Source organism: Schistocerca nitens, chromosome 12, assembly GCF_023898315.1.
Source record: "Schistocerca nitens isolate TAMUIC-IGC-003100 chromosome 12, iqSchNite1.1, whole genome shotgun sequence".
NCBI lineage: Eukaryota > Metazoa > Arthropoda > Insecta > Orthoptera > Acrididae > Schistocerca > Schistocerca nitens.
The window spans coordinates 56,391,379-56,417,238 of NC_064625.1; the positions used below are offsets into that span (position 1 = coordinate 56,391,379).

Below are 25,860 nucleotides of genomic sequence, written 5' to 3' on the forward strand. Positions count from 1 at the left end.
GGACTTTCCATGAAAGCCGCTCCCAAAATAAAAGACTCTTATATGAGTTTACAACATATCACATACTATGCTAATGTTATATCCCGTGGATGAAATGCGAACAGCCAAACCACAAGCGAATAGTGACAAAGTCAAATTCCTATGAATCCCAAGTCCTAAAATTATATTTAAGCTTAGTTCTTAGACTAATGGGTATTTATATTTTTTGTTACATGTAACGTGTGTACGTAACGTGCGAGTGAGACTCGCCCGCCAGAGCTGATGAAAAGTTTTCTACTCGGAGACCGCAAAGTAGCGATCCAACTTCTCAAGGCATAAGCTTCACCTGGAGAAGAATCAAATTTTAACTTTCCTGTCAATACACAAACAATGAAAGCGTAAAAATTATAACAACTAGTGAGCAATGGAAAATGGACACGTGTGAGAAATTCCATGTGTGAGAAGTATATGTGTATAAAAATGGACACGTGTGAGAAATTCCATGTGTGAGAACTATGTGTGTATAAAAAGATGAATCCTATGTGTTTTCTTTCAGGAGCAAAGAGCCTATGAGCTCTGGACAATAACTTGAGGCCACAAAGATGGTCGGTATGAACTGTGTAAAAAAAAAGGACTGTAATGAGTATAATGTATAATGTCCATTGTAAACTTCGTAGATTTACTCTCTTAGTTTTTAAATTTTTTGTGTATCTTTACCTTAAGAACTGACTTTGTCTATGAATGAGAGATCACCATATTTGTGTAATCCTAATAATCAAATGACAGGAATACTGTGTTTGATCAATGTAAATCTGTAAAGTACTCAATCCCATAATGTTAACGGCGACATGTGAATCTTGGTAATCTCCTTGATTTCCAAGATACCCATGGAAGGCAATGTAACATTATGTGATTGCCTTATCATTTTAAATCATTCATTAATCGAGCAGTCGCTCGGCAACAGCTACAGTTAGCAAATAATGTTGCGAAAATGTAAAAGGTGAACGACCTGTGATGTAACTTGTTTATTGTCGAAGCGCCGTCAGAGATACTGTGAGTTATTGACTTTGAAAACCGCGGTGCGAAAAACGGACAGAAGAACATTTTTACACATTTTGTTTAGAGGTACGAGATATTCTCGATGAACAGTTACTCATTCTTCTCTTGTCTCCTGTAACTTGTGTCGGTCGCGCATGTCTTGCCGCCGTATTATTATTGTCAAAATTAATATTGTTCTAGTGTAAAGTAAATGTGTAATACTAAAAGTGCCTAGCAGCAGATTTATTGTGCGACGTGTATGTGAAAACGTCAAAGGAATTGTTTTCATTAAGAGAAGTGCCAGTCAAAACGGCATCCATGTTAAATCCGTCATTGCAGTGTATGTTTGTCTATTACTTGCCATAAATTCAGAGTTAAATGGAACTGGTGTATGGACTATTCATTTACTATACAATCTATGTCTCACTTCTTCATGAAATTATTTAATTTTCTATATGTTTCTGCCAAATAGAGAGTTCACAGTCACGAATTCTTTCGTCGAGTTCGGACGGAAGTTGCATGCGGCGAAATATTTTCTCCGCACCATATTCTACTGGTAAATGCATGATAAACTACGGTCCCTTAGGAAATTTATGTTGAGCTATCCAAAAATAATTATATTTTGAATAGGCATTTACTCTCCTCTGCAATGCAACTTCCGACTGATCAGACGATCCAACAAGAAACAGCCGCACACGGTCGGCGTTCGCAAATATGTTTCCACCGCTGATTATAGCTATATGTTACAGCACAAAAGTAACATATTGTTATAATTAGAGACTACGAACGGGGACATTTATAACTATGTTTATGTATACACATTACGTAAACATATCGTTATAAACCTTACCCTAGTCGTTACGCCATGTAACCAGCTAATATTATACTATTATACTTTAATTCTATTGAGTGTCACATAAAATTCTGATTTCTTTTTCCATTGATTACTCTCAGACTGGGTCCCACCGAGGTGAATGACTGCAAGTGCAATACCTGGTATCATAACCTACATCATCATACAGATGGTTTCACAAAAAGTCTATCTCACCACCGAGGATCTCTCCTTTTAAGTGCTCATCTACCGCTGAATGCCCCTATTACACAGTGATGGGGCACCTTTACTCTTTCTGCTGTTCACTGTACATTTCAACTAATTTAATAATGGGCAATTGTTTCAAAAATTCAATACTCATGCTGACACTTTACAACTGCTTATGACCAATTTACGCTTGTGCTGTATAGCCATGGCTACTAACTAAACGTTTGTAGAACATTTACTCTATTGACAGGGCACTCATCAGTGAAGCCGCAATGTGTGGAGGAATGCAGATAGTCCCTCCATAAGCACCAAGATGCCCACGGTAAGCACTGCCCAGAAGGCAAATACCAGCCGTAGGGCAAAGCCTCCAGTCCAGCCCTCCACTACCAGTCCATTCTTCATCACCATACTCCACAGCACCTCAGACACCTCTGGAAAACCATTTCAACACATGGAGTAAGCAATCTACTGGACATAAAATACCTGAAGACAAAGGGCAAGAACTTACTGAGAACAATGCACAGAATCTCTCTAACAAATAAAAAAAAAGGTACAATGAACTGTTTATACTATTCATCCCATGTTGTACAGATTTTATGAAATTATTAAATATGATAGATAATACTGAACAAAGCACAACACTTCCAATTACAATCATGCCTAAGTTTTCATACTACAGTTTTTGCTCTCACAGTACAGTACTATCATTTGTGGTTCAGTAAGCATGTGTCTTATGTGATTTATATGGGGTGACTTGGGCCTCTGTATCAAAACTACCTAAAATATAAAAAACTGTCAGAAATGAATATTTAATTCTTAACTGCGAAAACACCTAACTGCAGCAAGCTGAGCTCTCAGTAGTTCAAAATGACGTCTTCCTTTCTTGATACACATATCACAGTCTTGTATTAGACAATATTCCGACAGGACAGAACTCCGAGTTCAAAATCACCTAACTGCATTACTTGAACAAGTTTCTTGACAGTGTGTAACTGCTGCATCAACAAATTCCACAACGTGTTATTCAAAGCTGGTGGGTTCTTATTAATAAATCTGTTCCCTAGAAAACTGACACTATCTCCTCAAATGCTGCTGTGCAAGTAATTCTTTGCTGAGAACCTGAGCTGTGTCCGTGGCATTATTTATCTGCACCATTACTAAATTTTCATGTCACTCTATGAAAGAAATCAAAGAAAATTCTGGGAGATGAGTAACACTGCAAGATGACCTAATAACAATGCTATAGCTTATACAATCATGATCGTCCTGGCTGGAACACCTCTAATGTTATCATGACAGGTACCAAATGGATGTTTTCCTCTTGCCTCTGCCTTTTCCCTGACCTGCTAACTGCATCCATTTTTCACGTCATCCAGCAATCCAGATTGTCATTGTTCTCCCCCTCCCTTACTTACTGTATTTCTTTTCATGACTTTATTGCATTTAATTTTTCTACAATATATACATTCTAGCCGAGATATTTTCCTTATATCATTCCATACCTTTTCTTTCCTCTTCTATTCCTAGAAGCACTTCATCCATCATTGTCACTCCATTTCACTTTATGTATTTTTTCCACTACCATATTTCAAAACCACCACAGGATTATTCCTATCTCTTTCTTTCTGACTGTCCGCAATTCATTGCTTTATAATACTACACTCCCGACATGAACTTCTGAAAATTTACATGTAAGGCTGTGAGAGCTGGCATGAGTCATGCTCCGATATCTCAATAACAAAGGACTTTCCCACAACAAGCATAGTTCCGTGGTTTTAATCAGTCAGGTTGTTCCAGCAATATCCTTGTCTACCACCTCTCATATGTTTCCTCACTGACAATTTTCTGTGCTTGTTCTTGCTTTTATACAGCCCCTTTATCGCTCTTTTGTCCTTCCAGTCTGCAACTACATCTTCCAAGGTGTTCAAGGGAATACGTTAGTCAACCCAATCAAACACCTTTCCTCAATAAATAAAACATTAAAATTTAGCATTCAGGTAACTGATTTTTCAGATAACTCAACATTTACAGTAACGTACTGTACTATGTGTTATATCACATATTGCAAACCTACTGTTATAGCTTGGTATTTACGTAACCTCTAGAATCATCATATGATCACCATACTTTTAACAAGTGAAAAAGGCCACATCAGCTCAACTGCAAGACAATTTTTGAAACACAATGGATGTTCCATGAAGGATTAATGTGGTAAACCACAATAACTGGCAAAATGAGACCTTCAAAGGAGAAATTCCAGTCACAGCATTTCTAATGTATATCCCCAGGGTGACGGACGAAATCCGCCACATTCTTTGAAAGCACAGCATCGAGATAGTGTAGATACTCACCGAAATAAAATTAGTGAGTGCTTCAGATCAACCAAAGACAAATGGCACCCCTCTCAATGCATCAGCAGATTACACTTGCTGTATACACTGAGACGACAGAAGTCACGGGGCAATGGTGTGCACATATACAGACGGCAGCAGTACCACATACAGGAGGTGCAAAAGGCCAGTGCATTGGTGGGGCCATCATTTGTACTCGGGTGATTCTTGTTAGAAACATGTCCAATGTGATTACAGCTGCATGACAAGAATTAAACTCTGAACACGGGGCTGTAATTGGAGCTAGACACATTTCTGCCAACAGAGGCACAGGACCTTAAAATGAAGTATTTCATTTTTATTTCATATTTGATTTATTAAAATAATGCTTCAATATTTGCCAATTAACATTTCTATTAAATTTGAAATTAAATTGAAAGTAACGGTACTGACCAAATTCCACAATCTGTATTAAATACTTTAACAAAATTAGATACCTTTTTTGATTTAATTTTGTTAAAATTAAACATGGAAAAGAATGAGTTAATGGAGTTTAATACAAAACAAGCAAAATTATATCTAGGACAGTCACAGAAACCAGGATTTGCAGGAAGCTAACTATGTGAGATTCCTAGGAATGCAACTAGATAAAAATCTATCATGGGGATCACATATACAGTATCTTGCAAATAAATTAAATGGCCTAGCATTTGCAATGAAGATATTGTAAAATGATACCAGTATGGGTCCCAAGAAAAGTAGTATATCACAGCTACTTTGGGTTGGTAGGAAGGTATGGAATTTTATTTTGTGTTAACTCAAACAATGTGTGTCTAATACTAAAACTTCAGAAAACCATAATTACAAATACGAACAATGTAGAGCGAAGAAAATCATGCCAACCACTCCTAACAATTCTTAGCATATTAAGTGTTCCCTCACTGTACATATGAGCTGATTATCTTTGTACACAGTACCCCTGATATATTTGTAGCAAATCATTTTCAACATGATTGCAACACCAGAAATCAAAATAATTTTGTGCCCACCGATCATTTAAAACTGTGTGCTCAAACTCCATGAAAATTTATAACAAAGTTAAAGGATGAGAATTGCTCAGCATAAATTTAAAACACTGAAAAACCTAATATGAGAAACTAGTGCAAAATGTTGCTATTCATTAGAAGAATTCATAAATGACAATCTAAAAATTTGGTAAGTACTTAGGACTTAATAATTTTTCTTCAAAAGTAACAAACTTTTAAAAATTAATTGCTTAATTAATTATTCAGTACCATATATTACTGATATTACAAGGAAAAGTATAAACCAGTTTTTGTGTTTTGACAAATCTCCTGTACATTAAGTCAATAGCTTGAAACTGCAGGTTAAGAGACAATAAACTTCTATTCTATAATAAATATGGAATTTTTAGAAAGTAAGGAAAAATTGTTTCCCATCCAGTGAGTCTGTGCTTAGCTTGGTGGCTTTGTGGAAAAGCTCAACATGTAGAACTCCAAAACACACAACTCTGAAGTGATGTATTGTTCTGCTTAAGGAATTTACATCCCAACACTGACTTTCAGTCCCCTCTTAAGTTACAAAAATGCCAAGTTAATGATATCATCTGGTGAAATAAGCAAGGTGCTCCCTCACCAATATGCACTTCAATGGGGAAGGCATTATGCATCTCATCTCATAGGTGACAATGTGAAGTGAAGGACCTCTAATTAGACTAAGTGCCACCAAAGTTTATTACTTTCAGTGGCACCTCTATAAAATATAATTTCTCCTACTCTATATTTAAAATATATTGCCATAGTGAAATAAATTATTTGAAAAAAAGTAAAAGATAGCAACTTACGGACGTGCGCCAGTGACAGTGCCCAAAGTCACAGATAAGAGGCAGTGTGAGAGACAGAGCCTAGCACGTACTCTATCGTGTGGATGCCCTGATGGATGAAGATTTCTCCAAGGTTGTGGTCTTCACTGCTCCGTGGTGCGGGAGCCCCATCTGCACTGTCCTTGTGTGCTGTCCCTGACATCGATCCCACCTCCGCATCCATGCCGTTCTCTGCAGGTACGAGATGGCTTGAAAGCTGGGGAAAGTCAGAAGATTGTGTGTTAAATGAAAGAGCAAACTGACTCAACACAGTATCACCTCCTGAGAGATATTTACCCTCCAATGTGTCAAACGCCTCAAAACATTGCAGGGGGTATAGATTATTACTTACCGTTTGGTGGACTTTGCAGTGCCTCATTATCAAAACAATGGGTTTTGCAAGAAGCATCCAAGCAACACACAGTAGAGCAAGAACAACAAAGAACCTCTGCAAGCCTTTCTGCAATACAGAAGAAAGAAGAAATTGCATATACTAAAAGTAACGGAAAAATGCGAAACTGGTGAAATTAATTTCCAGGGCTTGTTTGAAAACACAGATTAATTCTATTTGAGGTAAGACTGAAGATAATGTAGAGTGAAACCAAACAAATTCAATGAAACTTTTTTCCACTCTTGTTCACCTGTCCACTATACATGAACTCATCACAACCTTTGGGAGGAACACTACCTTTGAACAATACCATATTGATGAAAGTGATTAACATTGATGGAGCACACGCAGGGCCTGCTGTGAAACCTGAAAAAGGAAAGGTTGTGTTTAATCATCTATCAAATCACAAGCTATAAATTTATTCTAAGACGACTTTAACAAAACCTCCACTGTAATCACAAATGCTGTCTACTATAGTAGAATTTCGAAATGTCCAAAATTTAATTATCACTTACCAAATGTCAGTCCATAATTCACCCATTTGACAAACATCAAGATACACATGTAGAGGAACAAGAAGATCAAAAAGTTATCTGTGGGACGAACTCACATATGATGTTAATGGAATTTTTGAAATACCTGGAGAACAGAAATGGAGCCATGTAAATAAATTTGCCTTATCATCAACTGTTTAATAAACATGGAGTCAATACTCTATTGTAAAATATGAGAGTGATATGTGAATTACTCAAATGGACTCTGATGAAAACTAACATCAAAATTAACACATGTACACTATGTACCAAAAGGAAAATTCAATTCAGAAAATCACCAAAACATAGTTTCAGCTGACAAAATACAAAGTACTGCTGATAGATAAACTTAAAAGAATAGAAAACTATTACAAGTGTGGGGAACATATGAATTCCTTCATTAGAGATGGAAGTGGCACTAGTTTGGGAAGGCGGAAAGGAGTGGCAGCTTGCTCAGACCCACCTATTTTAAGCGTGATAGGAGGCAGATATGAAAGATGTTGGAGAAAGTAGGAAGTCAAAGGTAGTGTGAAAATCCAACACTACTACTCACTCTTACCTGCTTTCTCGCTAACCTTTGTTTCATTTTTTTCTCAACAGCTAGGTCGTTCACAACCTGGCCTCAGACACTGCCCTCACTTCAACTTTGTCCACCCTATCTAACTGCCCTCCTAAAGAAAGAATACAGAAGTTCTGGGAGTGTGTGATATCTTCTTCTTCTTCTTCTTCTTCTTCTTCTTCTTCTTCAAGTGCTTCTATCAGTGATACTCAGAATTTCACCATCAGGAAGTAAGTGCAAGGTTGGATCAAATATATATCGGAATTTTTGTTTTGTGTGCCTTTTTGTAAACGGAGAGTGGTGCGATCTCTCCTCGTTGTTGCTTTGATTTCCAATGGCTGTTCTCCACAGTTAGATTGACTGAAGAAACAGTAATGTCAGAGCGAAAGGTAGTGTCCTCTGTTGCACAACACATTATAATAAAGTTTGTCACAATAAAGGTTGTAAAACTGTTCAACTTTTTGGAAAGACTTGCAGCACATTTCAGAGACAACACCCTGAGAAAGACTCAAGAGTATGCATGGCACAAATATTTTTATCAGGACAAGAAGCAATTGAGAAGGCAGCTCACCAACTTCGCACAAGGACTAACATGACATAACATCCACACTGTTAGCCAGCTTACTGAAGTCAACCACTGAGTAACAGTTGCTCAAATTGCTACTGGACCAAACAAAACATCATGACAATGCTTGACCGAACACAGCTGCCCAAACTCAACAAAAAAAATCAAACTGTTGTGGACCACAGTAGAACATGCTCTCTACAGTCTGGACTTAACACCCCACATGTTTCATTTGTTTGGACCACTAAAAAAAGCAGTCTGCACACATTTGACAATAATGGTGCTGTCAAAGCCTTCATGGACAACTGGCTACTGAAACAGCCACATTCATTTTACAGAAACAGATCAAGACACTGTCTAACCATAGGGGAAAATGTGTTTCCAAGTCAGTTGACCTCACAGAAAAGTAATTTTGTGTGTGAATTTTTCTAAAGCTTAAATAAACTTAAGAAAATTGTGGTTTATATTTAATTAACTCTCTTACTGAGCACCCTGTCACATATATATTTTCTATGACATATGGAACTGAAGAAATTAGTAAGAGAATTCTAGTGAATTATAAATACATACAAGCTGTAAAATATGATTGGGTAACATGGGATGTATCAATTTTGATGCATCAAGAAAACCTACACATCACAGCTTCATTCTCTTAATCCTGCAATGAGCAAGTTAACAGTTACTTCCATGATACCAATCGCAACTTGCGAAGATCACTTGTGTCTAGGAACAACTAAGGATGATCAGAGATATGGAAAGGAGAGAGGTTAGGGTTCAACAACCCATACACAATGAGATCTACAGTCTGGCCAAAATAAATCTGGCACAGAAAATAATCATAGTAAGACTGATGTGGGATTACAGTTTTTATGCACTACAGTACCTGTTTGGTACCATTTTGCCACTAAGTTTTGCATTGTACACTTTGCTGGAGATTTTACCAAAATACTTCCAGACAATCTCTTTCACTAACAGTCCTGCGCATGTTTTCCATGAACTTTTTTGTTTGTTTGTGTGTGTTGTACTCATCTAGTCAGTAAACACATGTGCTCGTCTTACTTAAACATAATGACACACGCAAGTACTCAACACAGCATGAGGGAGAGACACTTGCAGACATGTACTAACAATCGATTGGTGCATCAAAATCACGGTTTCCAGCTTTTTTTATGATGAGCAGCCCCCTGTTTATTAACAACAGTCAGTTCTGTGTCAAGTCTTACAAATATTTGCTGTTGCCTTGAAGAAATCATCAATGCATACCTACAGCAAGACAGCCAAATGAGATCTGAAACTCCATCCATTTCCTTAAGGGGTACAAGACAATTTTTAAAAAATCTCATTTGAAGACTAGATGCTTTCCAAGCATTCTTAAATACGAGACATTTATGTTTTATTCACAAATTTGTTGGCAGCTACGTGCATAGCGTAAGCAGACTATAATCATGATGATTTTTTGAATCTCACTGTAAGTATAACATTCATTCTTACTTTTCTGAATTTCTCATTAATTAACTAACAGAAATGATAGTTACCAAATAATATGGACTCAAATTTGTTAATAAAAATTTATCTATTTATTTTTAATTACTATCTGCATGAAAATCCAAGTAGTCACAAATTAAATTTTGTTACACAAATGTGAAACATCAGTTGGAAAAAAACAAAACATTATTTGAATCTAGAGGTTTATTTATTTACTCAAGCCAGAAGCCATACAAAATTCTACCATATTATGTGATACCACTAAAACCACAATTTACATGGTTTACATAATCAACTACATGATCTTGGCCCAGAACTGGGCCACAGCAACTGCACTGCCTTCAGTCTTCATCAGCTATCCATAACTACACGACTGCACAACTCAGGGCAGCATAAGCAGTGGCACAGGTGATCCATTCTTTGTCGTCCTCCACATTTTACAGAGCTATTCCACTGGAAAATTTCCATTTGACAAGATTGTCCCTGGATTTACAAACACCCGATCTTAGCTTCTTTAGTCATCTTGGCTGATCAATCTAAAGTACTTCCAGACGGTAGAAACGCAGAAAGTTTACCCACCTTTGAAGGGTGTCACATCTACCTGCCCATAGTTGTTCTCTGCCAGTGCATAGAGACATATATATAGTGTGGACGTTTAAGTAAAGAAACTACTTTTGGAGTTCACCCTGTATCTTGGTGGTTTATGGTCATGGAGTATATAATTTTTTTATCATTTAACAAAAAGTATTTTGCATGTGTCATTTTCACACTAACACTAATTAAATATAAAAAGTTTGCCATTAGGTGGCGGCAATGGTAAGTAGCGGACGAAAGAAACAGATTGCAGACGTCAGGCAGTTAGCTTGGACCTCAGTCAACAAAGCCTCATTCAAACATTAGTCGATTTTTGTCTGCATCATAAAGTTGTTCTTGATTGAAGATGTCAGTTTACGAGCCTAATTCTCGTCATTTTCAGGTGGTGTTATGATTGTGCTTCAATATGAAGGAAACACAAGCTGAGCCTCATCGAATGCTCTCAAGTACATATGGTAAGGACGCTATGAGTGAAAGAACGTGTCCTGAGTGCTTTCAACACCTCAAGAACGGTGATTTTATCGTCGTAGATCGGCATAGGGGTGGGAGAGAGACTGTTTTCGAAGATGCAGAATTGGAGACATTGCCCAGTGAAGACTAGCGTCAAACTCAAGAAGAATTGGCATGTTTAGTGGGGGAGGGGGGGGGTGACACAGAAAGCCATTTCAAAACATCTCAAGGCTATGGGCATCATTCAGAAAGAAGGAACTTGGGTCCTGCGTGAGCTGAAACCAAGAGACGTTGAACGGCATTTGTGTGTTTGTGAGCAGTCGCTTCAGAGACAAAAACTGAAGGGATTTCTGCATTGCATTGTGACCGGGTACAAAAAATGGGTTCATTACGATAACCCTAAATGCAAAAAATCATGGGAATATCCCGGTTTCCATGTAGATGGCCAAACCGAATATTCGCAACTCCAAAATCACACTCTGCATTTGTTGGGACCAGCTCAGCGTTGTGTAGTATGAGGTGTTAAAACCAAGTGAAACCATCACAGGTGCTCATTATCGAATGCAATTAATGTGTCTGAGCAGAGCATTACAAGACAAACTGCCGCAATACATGGAGAGGGACGATAAAGTGATTTTGCAGCACGACAACGCTTCACCCCTCGTTTCAAAGGAGGTCAAAAACTTGGAAATGTTAAAATGGGAAGTCCTACCCACCCGCCGTATTCTCCAGACATTGCTCCCTCTGACTATCACCTGTTAGGTCATGTGTAGCCAATTTGTTTCATTAAAGCATCAAATATTGGGGGGAAAAAAGGCAGAAGCAAAGTTTTAAACTTCGTATGATTCAATATTTGTTAATTTCCATTTCCTATTTTCAATAAATATGATATTTAAAAAACAGGATGCCGAGATCTGAACCAATATTTCAATGATTTTGCACCTAAATTATACTTGCTTTATACTTGTTAGTGCCCAGAAATCATCTAATTTTAATAGGACATTTAAATTTTTTTTTATATGTCTTATTGCTTTACGAAACTCCTGTCCTGGCACTGACCTTCAAATCTTACAAGTCTGCCAAAAATTTAAGATGACCAGTCCTTAACATCCCATTGTAAAGACATCTTCAAATTTGAAGCTTCTATTCTGAAGCTTCTATTTTGAAGAAAATCTCTGCACTCTCTTTGCTCTTTTGCAAGCACTGCACGCTGAGTACAGGACCCTCTTCCATAACTATCATTGTCGATCTACAACTAGCAACAATACAGGCTGCAAATGACAAAATACATTGACCTAAGCAATTTTGTGAAAGGGCAGATTATTAGGGTCCAGCGACTCTGATTGAGCACCTCTGAAATGGTGAAGCTGGGTAGCCATTGGTGTTGTGTGAGCATTTATGGAAAGTGGTTGACGGACCGTGAAACAACAATTAGACAACATGGTGTTGGATGTCCCTGCTGCATCACAGAATGTGTAGGTCAGAGGCTTGCCCAATCTGTAAATCAGGGTAGGTGCAATCTGTGGCAGAACTGATGACAGTAGAAGACTGGTGCAAGCTGAAGTGTTTCGGAGCACACCATTCAGTGGGGACATTCACATGGACTTACAGGGCAACTATGGTAGTAATCAAAGGCACCCTGACAGCTGAGAACATTATTGTGCACCTCCAGCGTGTCTTCGCACTTCATGGCCTCATCTAGCAGGATAACTGACGGTGTCACAAGACTAGAACAGTGCTACATTCGTTTTAGGAGCACAATAGTGAATTTACATTCATGTCTCGGCACCAAATTTGGCTGATGTGAACCCATAGGAACACGTGGGGGCACTTTTTGTCACCTCTCTTGGCTTATCTTGGGTCATACAAAGTCTAAATTTTGAAGAAGAGAGCAGACATCATACACCTTGCACTGCTTTAGTCTCTCCCACTGAAAATAGGTATTTTAGTCACACTAGCAACAAGTAAACAACATACATTTCTGCTCTGAATTTTACTACTGTCTGATCCATTAGCTACACTTAGTGATACTCTAAAGATAATGTTTGTGTTCTTTAAACAACCTTTCTTGTGGTTCTGACATACCAGTTCCTTCTGACAAACTGATGAGCCCTCATATTACCATACTACTGAAAACCATTCCAGATCATCTCCTGTATATTTTCAAGTTACCAGACTTCAGCGATTACTTAACAAGGCTTCAGGTCACACTATCAGATCCCTTTTGCCTAATTACATACATTACATTAAACTGGATATGTTGTTACCTACTAGTTACCCTATCAAGCATTTACAGGGTGGCTTCCTACATTCATAAAGAAAAGTCTTTTCTGAACACGACTATGTCATTTCAGATAAAACTCTCAAGCTTTTAATAGTGTCTCTACCACTTGTCTTCAGGGATAAAATGAGTGTCACGGTTGGTTCTGTATTCTGCTTCTTACACGGGCAAGCCAGCATGGTCTGAAACCTACCACAGGAGAGTGTCGCAGAACTAAATGGTGTCACATGCTGAGGGACACCAACACCACATTTGAAACTGCCAGTTCCGCCTCCCTGTAAGTGTCAGTCATTCCTTCCTGTTACCCATCTATAAACAAAGTGTCATCTTGCCCCCCACTCTGGAATTTTCTAGATTCTGCTGATCTTGCTATATAAGCAGGATAGTGTGCCAGTCCCAAGTAAGTAATTTTATTGCTGAATATGATGGCAGAGAACTGTTAAAAGCTCAACAATTTTATTCAAAATGATGGAACTTTAATATTGACAAGTTTTTGTTTAATTTTTCTATCAACACCTCCCCTCCCCAACACACACACACACACACACACACACACACACACACACACACACACACAAACACACACACACACACACTGCAAGAAGGTACCTGATGAGTAAAAGCTATAGAAAGAACACTGTCATGTTATCTTTCTGCTCTAAAAGCAGAAACACTCTTCCAAAACACTTCCCAATATCTACTGCTCGCAATCTTTTCAATTTTATTTTATTTTTAGGTCAATTTGACCTAATACTGAGCCTCTATTTAAATATTTCTTGTGAATGTTTCCCAAATTAATCCATTTATTGAAGTGCATCAATGTATCATCTGACCACATTCTGTATATCTTGTGTGATGTCAACTATTTTTGCTTTTCCCCCACAAGCAAACCAATTTGTTCTGTAAGGCTGTCTTACTGGTGCCATTTTTATACATTCTACTTTTTTACCCAGGAGCTGAGATAACTGAGTATGGATAACCTCAAAAGTTTATTCCTTAACGAAACAATTAATTGGTATTTTTGTTTCATTTACGATGCACCACACAGCATTCAATGCCATAAATATGAGGGGAATTCAATATGTAATGCAACAAACATTTCCTTCTCCACAAATTTTGGTCGAGATATGCGCAATTTGTTGTGGGAAATTGTGGAATATTGCCACTTCTGCCACCATAGCTCATCAAATTTGATAGGTGGCAGTACTGTGTGTAGTCTTCAAAATGGTGTCTGCAACAGAGGAGTATTCCGAGCAGGGAGCTGTCACTGCGTTTCTTTTGGCAGGATGTCTACAGAGACCTGCCAGTGAACAAAAGCATGGTGAGTCATTGGGCAGGCATTCGTCACCATCGCAACAAGGTTAAGCAAACCTATCTAATCTCCCACGTGCCAGCAGCTGCACACAGCTAGGACTCCTACAATCTTGGAACTTGCACTCTCAGTCGAGGTGGGTGACTGTTCACAATCAAAACACTTCACTGCTCAACTGGACATCTGTTGATAGTGATGTCACAGTCATCCACTAGATGGGTTACACAAAGATGTGTGCCCACTGGATTCCACACCACCTAACAGAAGACCATAAAGAGCAAGGAAGGACCATCTGTGGAGAACTGCTTGCGTGTTACAAGGCTGATGACAATTTTTCGTCAAACATCATCACAGGCGATGAAACATGGGTTCGTCACTAAACCGGAAACAAAACTGCAATCCACAGAGTCGTCCCACGCCACTTCTCTGAGGAAAAAGATCAAAGCCGTACACCCAGCCATTAAAGTCACGGCGACAATGTTCTGGAATTCTGAAGGGATTATTCTGTTTCATGTCCTCCCTTGCGGTGCAATAATTAACTGACATTTATTGCGCTACACTCAGGAAATTGAAGAAACGACTTCAGGGTGTTCATCGCCACAAAAATGCAAACAAAATTCTCCTTCTCCATGACAATCCAAGACCTAAAACAAGCCTATATCCAAGAGGAGCTGCTCACGAAACTGCATTGGACTATTGTTCCTTATACAGCCTACTGACAGTCTCACACATTCCAACTTCCATCTGTTTGGCTCAATGCGGCTTGCACTCCACAGGAAGTATGTGGAAGATGGTGCAGTTATTGGTGCAACAGGATATTCACTCTGATGTCAACCAGCAGAGTGGTACACGCAGGGATGCAGGCGCTCCCAGTAAACTGGTATAAGACCATCGCATTGCCCATAGATTATTTTGAGAAACATGGTTTTACAGAGAAACATGTTTTTACAACCAAGAGGATGGGAAACAATATGGTTACTGGCATCTTAAATAAGAAAGTTGCTTCCAGGAAAAATTTTGTTGCATTACTTATTGAATGCCCCTCATATTTCCAGTACAGTAACACTTTTTGTTAAGTAAATAAAAACTTTTCTTTAACTATTGTACATAGCACAATCATTAAATCTTAACATGAAATACACTGGCTGTGCAAGTAAGTTTTAATTCTGTGGTAAAAATTGAACTGCTGTTCTTTAAGCATTTTTGTTGTTTAAATGTTCAGTGTATTTTTCTTCTTATTTTCTTGCATGTACGAGTATGTGTTAGCAGTGTGTGAAGAAGGGCAATGGAAAACAACATTGTAAAACTTTATACATATGTTTGAAGACTTCCACAAGGGCTGGATTGGGTTGGAAGGGGGCAAGTGAAGACTAGGTTAGTCGAACACTTTTTTATTCAGAACACACATATGAAGAAAAGAAATGTGAGTAGGGATCTTGGCTAGAATCAGACAGCCACTGCTCTGAAATTGCAGTAATATTTGACTAATGGTGTATGGAGCATTTGTTTGAGTGCATCTAAGGAAAATATTTAGTCAACATAGTCTGTACACTGAAACCTTAGCAGGGTTTTTCCTTTAATATAGTAAAGTTGTGTCACAATCATGGCTGAATAGGAAATACAGATAACTGCTGATCATTAGAATGTACCACTCGCTCTCTTTAAATGTGTTTCTGTACTGTGTTACAATCAACATTGTGTTCTGAACTTATTTTGTGTGTAAGTGTTGTTAATATGAAACCACTGGTCGTTAACCCGACCCCAACAATTATGATCTGTTAACTGAATGCATCATGTGCCGATGTACAACATTCAATGCTCATACAACAGCCATGTGCAATTATTAATCTGATGTGGCACTAAAATAATCATTGCACTGCCATGGTATAGTATTAATAATGGCTGCTTGAAACGGGTAAGGTTTTATTGTACATGGGAGTGGCAACTCATTAAATAGTGAAGGTGCAAATGAGCAATGTGGATATGCAGATTGCCTTAAATGAAAGTGTCTAAATTATGGTTTGAAGTTTTCTTTCCAAGTTACATCAGAAAAATCTCTTCAGTGTTTACCAACCCTAGAATCACAGTGCCATTCTATAGCATCACATATCCAGTTTATTAGTACACATTGTAACTGCATCTTTTACACGTGTTTGAACAAACAATAAGCTAATAAGTATCACAATAAATTTTGCATCAGTAAGCAGTATGTATATTATTATTGAAACAGCTGTGAGCCCTAATGCAAATGTTTTGTGCATTATATACTCATAGTTATGGGTGTAGTCGAATTAAGTCGAGTGATGCTGAGGGAATTAGATTAGGAAATGAGACACAAAGTAGTAAAGGAGTTTTGCTATTTGAGGAGCAAAATAACTGATGATGGTCGAAGCAGAGAGGATATAAAATGGAGACTGGCAATGGCAAGGAACGTTTCTGAAGAAGAGAAATTTGTTAACATTGAGTATAGATTTAAGTGTCAGAAAGTCATTTCTGAAAGTATTTGTATGGAGTGTAGCCATGTATGGAAGTGAAACATGGACGATAAATAGTTTGGACAAGAAGAGAATAGAAGCTTTCGAAAAGTGGTGCTACAGAAGAATGCTGAAGATTAGATGGGTAGATCACATAACTAATGAGGAAGTATTGAATAGGATTGGGGAGAAGAGACGTTCGTGGCACAAATTGACCAGAAGAAGGGATCGGTTGGTAGGACATGTTCTGAGGCATCAAGGGATCACCAATTTAGTATTGGAGGGCAGCGTGGAGGGTAAAAATCTTAGAGGGAGACCAAGAGATGATTACACTAAGCAGATTCAGAAGGATGAAGGTTGCACAGGATAGAGTAGCATGGAGAGCTGCATCAAACCATTCTCAGGACTGAAGACCACAACAACAACAGTTATGGGTACTAAATAACAGTGTTACTAGGCACATATCATCCTTGTATTTGACTTCACGACAATGCATGCTGATAGCCAACATACAAATCTTGCTTTTTTGATCAATTTTCATGGTACTTAATGTTTTCATCTGTTTAGGGTTGTATGTATTTTATGTACACAAAGATGTGTGTGTATTATGGAGCTACTGAGTGCACTGAGGCTCCCATACTGTGTAACACACTATTAACAAGTTGTCAGCATTTTTTTCATGTTCCATGTTACCTCATATATATTTACAGTGCAGGCATATACTAACTGCTCAACAATTATTCAAGATTGTCATGTTTTGTATTCTACATGCCAAATTCTCACAGAACCAATAAATGTGTGTTCTGTTCGAGCTAATGATGGTGGCGGCTGAGTGTGCATAAAGTGTGCTTGCTTGTGTCAATGTGTGCATTTTCTTTGATGAAAAAGGCTTTCGCCGACAGCTGCATGTGTAACAGTCTCTTCATTGGTCTTTATGTTGTGCCTGTCTGCAACTCAATGGATCATCTTTACGTTGAGTAGCAATCTATCCTATCTGTTGTATAGTTCTTATTACAAAATGGAGTTTCTAGTGTTTAGTTATCATATATACGATGTCCCAGGAGGAATGGTCATTTGTCAATGATCTATCAGGAATGATCATATGAAGCACAAGAGTCCGGTAAACAATTCTTTTATGTTTTGTAATAAATGTGCAGAGTCTTTTTGTTTAAGTTTATTCCACAATGCTTAAAACTTGTGGCAAAAATTGAACATGATTTTATCCAGATTTAAGGTGTGTGTGTGTGTGTGTGTGTGTGTGTGTGTGTGTGTGTGTGAAAAAAAGACACGAAAACATTACGTTGTAATTCTCACTATTGTGAACTATGTTGGGCACAATGAAGACACACATAAATCAATGCTTGTAACAATCTATGGGCACAATTATCTCGTAACTATTACTATCAATATTTTTCAAATCACACACTAAGAAAAGTTCATGAGGAAAACATTATCTGACACTTAAAGTAAATCACATAATCAGGACCTCACAAGTGATTCCAAAGACTCAGAAGAACTCCGAACAGCATATGCAGTACACCAAGAATGATTGAAGTTTTCATCTTTTAAAAGTTCATGAAGATGATTTTATTTTCAGCCAGCTGAAATGGAAGGAATGTATGTATGTATATTTAGATTTATTCCATACACAGAACAATGATTTTTCCTCTTACTATTAATAGAAGGTAATCTAGGTATCCATACAGCAGAATCATTCTGCAATCACCTTCAAATGCTGGTTCTCGAAATTGTCTCAATAGTGTTCTCCAGAAACAATGTCATCTTCCCTTCAGCGAATCCCATTTGAATTCCCAAAGCGCATCTGTAATACTTGCATGTGTATTTGAACCTACCAATAACAAACCTAGAAGCCAGAGAGTGAATTGCCTCAATGTCTAGCTTTAATCCTAACTGGTGGGGATTCCAAACACTATCACTACTAAAAAATGGGTCACAGATGAACAACATTTTCCTAAAATTATTCCAACAAACTAAAGTCGACCACTTGCCTTCCCTACTACAATCTTAACACGTTCGTCCCATTTCATGACAGTTTTCCCCTAGACATTTAAATGACCTGACTGTCAAGCAGGACACTAATAGTGCTGTATTCAAACTTTATGGATTTGTTATTGCTAATCATCTGCATTAACTCATTTTTCTACAACTAGAACTAGCTGACATTCATCACATTAGCCAAAAATTCTGTCCAAGTAATCTCATACCCTCCTACAGTCACCTAATGGCAACACCTTCCTGTAAACCATAGCATCATCAGTAAACAGGCACAGATTGCTGCTGACCCTATCCCTTTATGTAGGCCTATATAGAGAAAAATAGTGGTCCTGTCACACTTACCTCAGCAAGTATGTTAACAACATAATGGGTTCTTGACAAAATTTAAATTCTAATCTGGCACTGATAAATTCAATGGCAGGAAGTGAAAATCTGTGCCAGACAGACTCGGCCTGGTTTTCCCACTTACCGAGTGATCACCTTAAATGCTTCAGCTGTCTGAGCACACTTCACATCCAACCCAAATTCCTGACTTGTCACACACTACAGATGGGTCCCTCATTACTTGCTGCTTCACGTTGATTCCCACAAGAGTTCAGATAGGAGTGCATCTGCAACAAGTGATCTTTGGGGAGTACAAAAGACGTTGTGGGTATAAGATGTTGATTTTTATTTTTTGGCGGAAAATCGTTGCTTAGATTTCTCTCTTTAATTTTATGTATGTTTATCGAGTTTTGGATGCCTTTGAGTCTTTTCATTTACTTTGAAATAATTAACTACACAAGTAATTGTTACAGGTTCCATGAGTACTTTTTCAGCCACAACAGCATATTGCAGGGACTGTTTGCTCTAGATGGGGGGTGATTGATGTTGATCTGCAGTGAATATCCTGTTGCATTGGTTGGCTACATTGGTTGTTACGGTATCACTTCCTGTTTGCCATATAATGCATGGTATTCATTCATACCTCGTGAGGCGCATTACGTGTTTCGCTGCATATATTTGGGCTTGTTACTCATTGAGTTGTGTTTCTCCCTTTGATATGACTCAACCAAAGCAAATATTTAAGAGAAACCTGAGGAAACCTCCCATTTTCGTTATTTGCTGTCGTAAGGACGTACTGCCAGATCGTCACATTGGTCGCTTTTCTCTCTGAAACGATAACGTTTATCGTCTGCAAACTTATGTTGCGTGTTTAGGTATGCGGTGACACTACATGCAACAAAATAGAAGCTTCTTAGTAGATGCAATCGGCTAGTAAGAAGTAGTTGAAGTCAAGTTTTAGCTATCGATATTTTAATTATTGGCCGGTTTTGGTGCGTTGCAGCTGACCGAGGACCTTCAGATTTTGCATGAACGAAGGTCTGGCAGCCACATTACACGACGAATTGCGAAAAGCTTTAATATGTAGTAAAAGGCTAAGAAAATCTCTCTTTTTCGTCATTTGCTTTCATAATGATGTAATGCCAGATCGTCACATTGGTCGCTTTTCTCTCACAAACGTGTACATTTATCTTGTATATTGTAACAAATAAGCCCTCGGACACAATATTAAGTCATGAGCGTCGTCTTCAGAATTAGACTAATTGTACTAAAACATTAGGTATATAGTACACTACTAAAATTAAAGTTTGTACTGACTCGAAAAGATGCAGTACTTACAATGTTAAAGATCTAAGCCGGAAAGGCGACGTCATGAACACTTGTGAGACGGCGAGCCGCTAAGGGCTGCTCGTACTGTGAACAAGGGTTACAAGACTGTGGTGTCCACTTTAGAAAGTGTGGGCAAGTAAACACGGTGTTGCTACGAGCGCCATCTAGTAGCCGCAGAAACAACTAGGCCACTGTACATTCAGAATTAGACACATGAAATTCTGATGCAGCTGATTCAGGCATAACATAAGCATTAATAATAACGGGATGAAGTGTATATATTTATCTGCTTTAAATAGAGATACATTTTGTAACTTAAAAAACGTTAGTAATGACATACAAGGAAACAGCAAAGATGTGACAGGAAAACAACGTTTCGGTAAACTGCATGAGGAAATCTGAATCAAAGATCAAGCAATGGCTTTATACAGTCAAAAAAAGTTTTTATTTCGCAGCTCCAATTCCTCTAAGACATCTAACCTACGCCCCTTCTTTTCGGTATGCAGGATATTATCGCCTATGGCTTTAGGCACGTGTCCAGTAATTAAGAGATGATCGGCAAAGGATGAATTTTAGGGACTGGTGCCGTTCTATCTCAAAAGATGTTCTTTATATCTGATGGTGAAAGCACGTCCGGTTTGTCCTATATAACACGAGGAGCAGGTATCGCAGATCTTATAAACGCCAGAACTTTCTGTAGGGGAGCGAATGGATTTGAAATTATGAATGAAATTTCTCTTTAGATTATTAGTAGAGAAGGTAACATTGCAGTTGTATTTGTTGCGAAGCATGCGCTGAATCCGATAGGAAAGGGGTCCTATGAAAGGAATAGAAAAAGGTTTTTTTGGGTTAATTTCAGTGCATGAGGTGTGGAGCGTGGTAGTTGTTGCAGTTTTCTTTTTTAGGATATCGTCCACTATGTTAGGCGTACATTCATTATTGACTGCTATGGTTTTAAGTAAATTATTCTCCTCGTTAAACTTTTCTGTTGAAAGTGGTATGGAGGTGGCTCGGTGGACGGCAGAGTGAAAAAAGGTCATTTTTTGAGACTGCTATCTTACGTCGCGTGCTGCGGAATGCGGAGACACTACAAGCAACACAGTAGAAGCTTCTAATTTGATGCAATCAAGTTTTAGTTATCGATTATTGAGTAATTGGCCGGTTGTGGTGCCTTGGACACGACCGAGGACCTTAAGATTTTGCATGAACCGACGTCTGGCAGCCACGTTGCACGAGAAAATGTGAAAAATGTTCATATGTAGTAAAAACCTAAGAAATCCTCCCGTTACCGTCATTTGCTTACGAATCGACGTAATGCCAGATCGTCACATTGGACGCTTTTCTCTCCCAAACGTGTACATTTATCGTCTGCTAACATATGTCGCTTGCTGCGGAATGCGGAAACACTACAAGCAACACAGTAGAAGCTTGTAAGTTGATGCAATCGGCCAGTAGCATATTGCACAAATCAAGTTTTAGTTATCGATTATTGAATAATTGGCCGATTTGTAGCCTTGGACATGACCAAGGTCCTTAATATTTTGAATGAACCGAAGTCTGGCAGCCACGTTGCACGAGAAAATGTTAAAAGTGCTAATATGTAGTAAATCTACCCCATGTATATTACCATACCCGGTTATTTTTACTCATAAAAATTTGTCTGTAGTCTTGTACGAAATGTTTTCGCAATTTTGGTTTGTTTTCTAGATGTATAGCAATTCGTTACGAAAGATGGAAGAGTTTGATTTTTACTTAGAGCATTAATGTTCGATTTGCACTTACAGTACTGCCTTGGCTGCACATTTTTCTGGGTTCGGAACTGATGCCCTTAACGTGAATTTACTTTGTCTTCACCACGGCATATTTACTTGACGTAAAATATGACGAAATACTCCGCCAATACAGTTCGATTACCATCTCGTAACTGTTGGACCTGGTGGTCTACCGGCACAGTGCGTGGTTGCAAATCGATAACCGCGCGATCGAATCCCAATTGAACCAATAAATTTTTCACTCTGCGTTTAATCCAGCCTTCACCTCTCAATTATATGAGGAGTCGGTAGAAACAACATGTGGTGCGGATTCCACGTTAAACTGCCGATTCCCTTCCCCGGTTGGACAACTGGTATACGTTAATTACAAGCAAGTCACCGAAGTGCCGTCCGATTGAAAGACTTAAACGAGGGCACTGAATTACACGAAATTTGTTAGTATTATTACACTGTCGAAACGCAGTAATGTGACCACGTGTTAAAATCCCGAATAAACGCCTTTTGCAGCATGAGATGTACAGGAATAGAGTCAATGAGGTAATGACAGTGATAAGAAGCCATTCCGACTGCAGTACTTGTCCAGCTGCGATAGAATTTTATCGATTGAGGATCCGTGGCACAAACTACTCGATCGAGGTGGCCCCTCAGATTCTCGATTGGGTTTAAAGCCGGGAAATTTGACGGTCAGGGCAGTACGGTAAATTCATCCTAGAGCTTTCAGAACCACGCACATACACTGCGAGCTATGTTACACGTGCATCTAAGGGTGGATATGGTCCCCAAGGATAGGTGCGTACTAGAATTGATCCATTGTGCCTTTCAGAATGACGAGATCACCCAGGGAATGCCGCGAAAACATTCCCCACACCATTACGCTCCCTCGGGGTTGCAGGGCGTTTGCTTTCAGACGTTACACGCCAATGAAAATCTGTCCGATGGGACATAAAATGTGATTAATACGGAGAGGCCACCTGTAGCACTAAGTGGACTTTCAGTTGTGGTACCGGCGTGCAAATGCAAGCTTTCAACGACAATGAACAGCAGTCAGCATGGATGCAGGGACCAGGTGCCTACTGCGGAAGCCCATACATTGTTGAGGAAACATTGGTGGCAGCCCTTGGTTCGCCTGGGCAGTCAGCTGCACAAAAGTTGCACATCTATTCGCCAGCACACTTATCTGCAGCTATCTCTCACCTGTGCCGCCTACTGCCCGTAGTCCAACACACTTGCCTCGGAGCCGGATTAGAATACCGAGATTTTGCCACGCACGGTTTACTTTACATACAGTGGCATTTGAAAAGATTACAGATTTTGCCGTTTCGGAAATGCTTCCACCTTTGGGAAGAAAGCCAACGATTATGCCCTGTTGGACGGCACATAAATCGCCCCTTTTACGCATTATGACGACGACTTTACTGTTTCCTGCCTCCCACCTCCCCCCCCCCCCCTTTCATCACCTACTAATGCTATCACCTGGCGTCTATGAGTATTTACACGAAAACAGGAGTTGGTCACATTAATATGACTGGACCTATTATTATTATTATTATTATTATTATTATTATTATTATTATTATTATTAATATTATTGAAACTTCCTGGCAGATTAAAACTAGGTGCCGGACCGAGACGCGAACTCGGGACCTTTCCCTTTCGCGGGCAAGTGCTCTACCGTCTGAGCTACCGAAGCACGACTCACGCCCCGTCCTCACAGCTTTGCCAGTACCTTGTCTCCTACTTTCCAAACATTACAGAAGCTCTCCTGTGAACTTATTATTAATATTTCGTTGTTGTTTAGTTGTCTTTTGTGTGTGTAGCGTTGCCAGGTTACTTGCTACAGTTAACTTTTCTTTGCCTTTGCTAGAGTCGTCTTTCAAGTTTGCCGGGGCCACCGCTATTTGGCGCTATTGGACTGCGACATTACTGTTCTTTCAAAATGTGCCGTTTGTTACTCTTAAAACTAACAAGGAGAGCTCCCCAGCGGTGGGATCGACTTTTTGAAACCAAATAAGCGGTAGTGTAACTCAAGATTCCCCGTATCAGACCCTGCATCCAGGTGGGCCTTCGATTGCAAGAAACTGACGGAAAAGATTTCGGAATTTTGCGTGATGCTACATAGCGCTAAGGATGTCGTATTCCATAGTCTGGTTACGTGTCATAATGGTTAGGATAGAACCTTAACCATGCCTCGTCAGGTGCAATAATTTTTTTATTTTTAAATCTCTATCGAAATGACTTTGATGCCTATTTTTACTCAATTTATTGGTTTAAATGTAATTTCTTTCGTTCTATTCCTTTGTCACATCGTTTTAAGCACCGTATGAACTTTTCCATTTGTTCAATTTTTGTTTATATCATTCTTCTTCCAATCGGAATTTTTGTGAATGTGTATTTTATTATACCTATCTGTTTGACTATTCAATTATTTCAAAACTCCGATATATTAATTAAAAAACAAAAGACGAAATAGTCTATTTATATTGACTGTGCATTAGTGTGAAAAATGTATTTTTCATTACAAGACGTGCCTTTTTTGCATGGTAATCGACATACAAATATTTAAAACATAACCTAAATTCTTGCTGCACTATGGAAAAAATAGTGTAGATGAAGATTTAAATGAGAGAAGGTTTTATAAGTAAAAATAAAAATCAAGCCAAGTGACAAGTCGATATAATGAACACAATAACGTAGACGAAAATACGGGGTCATAAAAACAGGAGAAATTAAATCGGAATTGATACATGAAGATAATTAAAAGTTCACGAACAAATATTTCCAGTGGAGAAGGGATGATAAGAAGAAAAATTAGACCAAATGAAGAGGTTCATATCACTATTGAATCACGTGACCGAGGAGTGGAAATAAAAAAAAATATATTTACATCAATTGAATTAAAATGACTATCAATGTCACTTCGATAAATACCTAAAATAGATTTCTTTCTCCGGTGAGATTCGAACCCACAACCTCATGCATGTGAAGCTGGTATCCTTTCCATTACCCTCACAACCAACTAATGTCACTCAGCTTTCTTAATGCTACCGAGTGTCACACAAAATTCATAATTTCTTTTCTCGTCAGTTACTCGCAAACGTGGACCCACCATGAAGAGTGGCCGCAGTGTCTTAACCTACATAACCGTACAGATGGTTTCAGACGAAGTGTTACTTGCAGAGGAGTAGGATAATGAGCTATCGGCCTGGCAATTGAGTTGGAGTTTGGCCGAAGCAACTTTAGGCACGAAGGAGATAATGATGTGTCCCTCCGAGAATAATTCTGCCTTGGCTGTAAGCGGCGCACATCTAGCGTTTACAGAGTTGCCAGCTAAATCTCACACCGGAAATATTATTATTAAGCCCAGTTTCCACAGCAGCGAATGGAAGCGAACGCAACCGTATGAACATTTACAGACCACTTTCCAGTATTCACTACCTTTCGTCTACGAGATCTGTTCAAAAAATTCTGGAACTTCTCTACGCTAACTTCAACTTATTTGTATATGAT

The 25,860-nt window shown here is 38.7% G+C and overlaps 1 long non-coding RNA gene across 2 annotated transcripts; it reads right to left on the reverse strand.

Moving 5' to 3' along the window:
- Positions 1–1,868: 1,868 nt before the first annotated feature.
- Positions 1,869–20,682, reverse strand: LOC126215191 (uncharacterized). Of its 2 annotated transcripts, XR_007542099.1 has the most exons (6): positions 20,591–20,676; positions 18,399–18,513; positions 6,910–7,025; positions 6,621–6,728; positions 6,251–6,485; positions 1,869–2,487 (listed from the first exon to the last, which is right to left on the reverse strand). It is a non-coding gene; the product is annotated as an uncharacterized LOC126215191 (long non-coding RNA). The 2 variants fall into 2 exon arrangements; XR_007542098.1 differs by lacking the exon at positions 18,399–18,513 and having other exon boundaries at positions 20,591–20,682.
- Positions 20,683–25,860: the final 5,178 nt, after the last annotated feature.